Genomic DNA, 6,000 nt, shown 5'->3' with positions numbered 1-6,000 from the left:
ACACCTACATTCACCATGTCAGGTAATACACCTACATTCACCATGTCAGGTAATACACCTACATTCACCATGTCAGGTAATACACCTACATTCACCATGTCAGGTAATACACCTACATTCACCATGTCAGGTAATACACCTACATTCACCATGTCAGGTAATACACCTACATTCACCATGTCAGGTAATACACCTACATTCACCATGTCAGGTAATACACCTACATTCACCATGTCAGATAATACACCTACATTCACCATGTCAGGTAATACACCTACATTCACCATGTCAGATAATACACCTACATTCACCATGTCAGGTAATACACCTACATTCACCATGTCAGATAATACACCTACATTCACCATGTCAGGTAATACACCTACATTCACCATGTCAGGTAATACACCTACATTCACCATGTCAGATAATACACCTACATTCACCATGTCAGGTAACACACCTACATTCACCATGTCAGGTAATACACCTACATTCACCATGTCAGGTAATACACCTACATTCACCATGTCAGGTAATACACCTACATTCACCATGTCAGGTAATACACCTACATTCACCATGTCAGGTAATACACCTACATTCACCATGTCAGATAATACACCTACATGTCAGGTAATACACCTACATGTCAGGTAATACACCTACATTCCCCATGTCAGGTAATACACCTACATTCACCATGTCAGGTAATACACCTACATTCACCATGTCAGGTAATACACCTACATTCACCATGTCAGGTAATACACCTACATTCACCATGTCAGGTAATACACCTACATTCACCATGTCAGGTAATACACCTACATTCACCATGTCAGATAATACACCTACATGTCAGGTAATACACCTACATTCACCATGTCAGGTAATACACCTACATGTCAGGTAATACACCTACATTCACCATGTCAGGTAACACACCTACATTCACCATGTCAGGTAATACACCTACATTCACCATGTCAGGTAATACACCTACATTCACCATGTCAGATAATACACCTACATGTCAGGTAATACACCTACATGTCAGGTAATACACCTACATTCACCATGTCTGGTAATACACCTACATTCACCATGTCAGGTAATACACCTACATGTCAGGTAATACACCTACATTCACCATGCCAGGTAATACACCTACATTCCCCATGTCAGGTAATACACCTACATTCACCATGTCAGGTAATACACCTACATTCACCATGTCAGGTAATACACCTACATCCCTTCACCATGTCAGGTAATACACCTACATTCACCATGTCAGGTAATACACCTACATTCACCATGTCAGGTAATACACCTACATGTCAGGTAATACATTCACCATGTCAGGTAATACACCTACATTCACCATGTCAGGTAATACACCTACATTCACCATGTCAGGTAATACACCTACATGTCAGGTAATACACCTACATTCACCATGTCAGGCAATACACCTACATTCACCATGTCAGGTAATACACCTACATGTCAGGTAATACACCTACATTCACCATGTCAGGTAATACACCTACATTCACCATGTCAGGTAATACACCTACATGTCAGGTAATACACCTACATTCACCATGTCAGGTAATACACCTACATTCACCATGTCAGGTAACACACCTACATTCACCATGTCAGGTAATACACCTACATTCACCATGTCAGGTAATACACCTACATTCACCATGTCAGGTAATACACCTACATTCACCATGTCAGGTAATACACCTACATGTCAGGTAATACACCTACATTCACCATGTCAGGTAATACACCTACATTCACCATGTCAGGTAATACACCTACATTCACCATGTCAGGTAATACACCTACATGTCAGGTAATACACCTACATTCACCATGTCAGGCAATACACCTACATTCACCATGTCAGGTAATACACCTACATGTCAGGTAATACACCTACATTCACCATGTCAGGTAATACACCTACATTCACCATGTCAGGTAATACACCTACATTCACCATGTCAGGTAATACACCTACATGTCACCATGTCAGGTAATACACCTACATTCACCATGTCAGGTAATACACCTACATTCACCATGTCAGGTAATACACCTACATTCACCATGTCAGGTAATACACCTACATTCACCATGTCAGGTAATACACCTACATGTCAGGTAATACACCTACATTCACCATGTCAGGTAATACACCTACATTCACCATGTCAGGTAATACACCCACATTCACCATGTCAGGTAATACACCTACATTCACCATGTCAGGTAATACACCTACATGTCAGGTAATACACCTACATTCACCATGTCAGATAATACACCTACATTCACCATGTCAGGTAATACACCTACATTCACCATGTCAGGTAATACACCTACATTCACCATGTCAGGTAATACACCTACATTCACCATGTCAGGTAATACACCTACATTCACCATGTCAGATAATACACCTACATTCACCATGTCAGGTAATACACCTACATTCACCATGTCAGGTAATACACCTACATTCACCATGTCAGGTAATACACCTACATTCACCATGTCAGGTAATACACCTACATTCACCATGTCAGGTAATACACCTACATTCACCATGTCAGGTAATACACCTACATTCACCATGTCAGGTAATACACCTACATTCACCATGTCAGGTAATACACCTACATTCACCATGTCAGGTAATACACCTACATTCACCATGTCAGGTAATACACCTACATTCACCATGTCAGATAATACACCTACATTCACCATGTCAGGTAATACACCTACATTCACCATGTCAGATAATACACCTACATTCACCATGTCAGGTAATACACCTACATTCACCATGTCAGGTAATACACCTACATTCACCATGTCAGGTAATACACCTACATTCACCATGTCAGGTAATACACCTACATTCACCATGTCAGGTAATACACCTACATTCACCATGTCAGGTAATACACCTACATTCACCATGTCAGGTAATACACCTACATCTCACCATGTCAGGTAATACACCTACATTCACCATGTCAGGTAATACACCTACATTCACCATGTCAGGTAATACACCTACATTCACCATGTCAGGTAATATACCTACATTCACCATGTCAGGTAATACACCTACATTCACCATGTCAGGTAATACACCTACATGTCAGGTAATACACCTACATGTCAGGTAATACACCTACATTCACCATGTCAGGTAATACACCTACATGTCAGATAATACACCTACATTCACCATGTCAGATAATACACCTACATTCACCATGTCAGGTAATACACCTACATTCACCATGTCAGATAATACACCTACATTCACCATGTCAGGTAATACACCTACATGTCAGGTTACACCTCATGTCAGATAATACACCTACATTCACCATGTCTGGTCCTAATGTAGATAATACACCTACATTCACCATGTCAGATAATACACCTACATTCACCATGTCAGGTAATACACCTACATTCACCATGTCAGGTAATACACCTACATTCCATAGCTTTGTCAAGGAGCCCTTTAGCTCTCACTAGAAAAAGGAGTAAGCATGGGACGCTCAGGCATGTGTGTGTGTGTGTAAGGTGTGTGTGTGTGTGTGTGTGTGTGTGCACGTACGTATGCGCTTGCGAGAGAGAGAGAGATCAAGAGAGAAGTACAAATATTACTCATGGAAACTCACCATTGCGCATAAATAACACTTTAAAGATGTATGCAATAGAAATGGTAGGTTACACGTGACTAAACCGTAAGCTATTTCAAGACGGAATGACAATCTTAAGTCTAACATTTTTCCATAAAAAGGTTTCTGCAAAACAAAACAATAGACGAGAAGTTCAAGTTCCCTAACAATAGTGGCATCATTCGCGCAAACGCATTGCATTTCAACGTTTTAACGAGATTGCATAACCTAATTAAAACAAAATCATTGTATGGACGTTCTCTGAAATAGCCTAATATACTAATGAATCGTCTAATTACAAAACAAAACCGAAGCCTCTTGTCTGGATGCACTTGTTTCCCTCCGTATGGACCAGCATGTTTCATTACAGAAGATAACATTATCATTCAACAATTCCACATTCATTCACCTCTATCCGTGATTTCTTGACCTCTATAATTTCAATTTGATTACACACATTCGATGTCGTTTAACTTTTCCGACATAGCGAGGATGTCACTCATTTCCACGTTATGGTGTTTAACCGGACATCACTAAACAACAACAACAGCACAAATCCCGGTTAAAAACGTGAAATATCTCACCCTTTATTCTGTTGACGTCAGTCAGTTCTGGGGGGAAAAGAATGAAGCTTTTAAAATCCGTTAAAAACCGACTAAACGCAAAGAATTGACGCGCGGTCCCAAGTTGTCCCACCGGACAGTTCTTCGTCACACACAGTCCTGGTGCACCGTGAGAAGCGCGCCATCCCGTGGTAAAGATCAGCGCACGGGTCAAAGGCTGAATTTGGAAAGTCATTCCTATGGAAATTAGGAAATTTGTACCAGATTATATTTTATAGTAAAGCTTGCTTATAAACGGCTTATAAATCCATTACATATGAGATGTTATCAGGGGCTGAAATTGCATTCCCTAGGCAGTGGCGACCCGTCACTCAGGGTAGGTGGGGCTCTTTTGAGACCTACATTTTTAGCAAAAAATTGTTTTTGTTTTTTGGGGGCTTGCCTGTTTTTCATGTTATTTTGGCATTAATACGTGTCACATATCAGTTTGCAAACAATGTAAAAAAAAATATATATATATAATTTAGTTAATAAAGCCGCATACAAACATGGTCTCTTTTTTGTTTTGTTGAGTAAGGCAGCTCCGAAATGCAGGTGTTTCAGCCCAGCTCAGTGCTTTCTGTGGTGGTGGGGCGAGCCAGCAGAAAATAGGAGTGTTGCACCTTGTTCTGTCACTCATGGGGACACTACGTCACCACCAAGTCTAAGTCCTTAGTAAGGGTAGACATGGAAAATTCAAGCCCTTTGGGTGTTGCCATAGAGTTACATTAGAAGTGCCCTTCCAAGAAGGCTCAAGGTCATTGGCCACAGATAAAATGACGTCAAATCACGTTATATGTACAGTAGCTTTGATTGGACTGATCATGTCAACATCTTAATTTCAAAATCTTAGCTAGCAGTCATCATCATGAATCAAGTCGACAATCTACTGGCAAAGACATTTTGAACGGTCATCCAACTGGCTGATAGCCAGATTTAGCAGTGGTAAGCTGTTGGGACTCTGCTGTTGGGACTCTGCTGTTGGGACCCTGCTGTTGGGACAGCTTTACGTAGGCCCTAACAGTTTGTGGGCACTGTTTGTTACCGTTATAGTGCAATTAATGTATTGTTCAGTGTTGTGTTGTGTACAGTAGTGGCTTTACTGGCATGACTCCCACATTTTTTGTTGTTGTTACCCCACCAAGATTTACATGCTCAAATCAAATCAGATGCGCCACTGCGCCTTTAGACTACTCAGGGGCGGAAATCCCGGGGGGACGGGGGAGACACGACCCCCCCATCCTGGGAAAAATATGATTAATAGCGCGTTCTTAAGTTTCAAAATATTGCGACCCCCCCCACCCTTTGCCTCACAATGGTTTGATCCACTGCCAGTTCCTTAGTTGGCAAGGTAACAGAGGGGTCGTATCCACTGTCTGAAAGGCACTCAATGAACGTAACTGACGTGAGGTTAATCCAGTCAATCGCGCACACACACTAGCTGAATATGCAGAGCTAGCGCGCAAATATTAACTATTAAGCTAGCTAGTACCTATTCCATTTATGTGGCCTCGTCAAAGATGGAATCTTTGCTATCGTCAATTTATTCCAAGATCGGCATGCAGATGATGTAAGTTAGTGCTTCAAAGTCCCTGTGATAAGGTTAGCGATAAACTGGAGTCCAGACTGAACAGAACTACACTCTCTTCTACCATTGTCTTAAATATATT

At 41.1% G+C, this 6,000-nt stretch overlaps 1 pseudogene; it reads right to left on the bottom strand.

Moving 5' to 3' along the window:
• Window positions 1-4,447, bottom strand: part of LOC106591777 (ventricular zone-expressed PH domain-containing protein-like) — a 203,813-nt pseudogene extending 199,366 nt beyond the window's left edge.
• Between the last annotated feature and the right edge of the window lie 1,553 nt (window positions 4,448-6,000).

Source organism: Salmo salar, chromosome ssa09, assembly GCF_905237065.1.
Source record: "Salmo salar chromosome ssa09, Ssal_v3.1, whole genome shotgun sequence".
Classification (NCBI taxonomy): Eukaryota; Metazoa; Chordata; class Actinopteri; order Salmoniformes; family Salmonidae; genus Salmo; species Salmo salar.
Note: the sequence above shows the minus strand (reverse complement) of the source record. Positions and strands in the feature narration are given on the sequence as shown.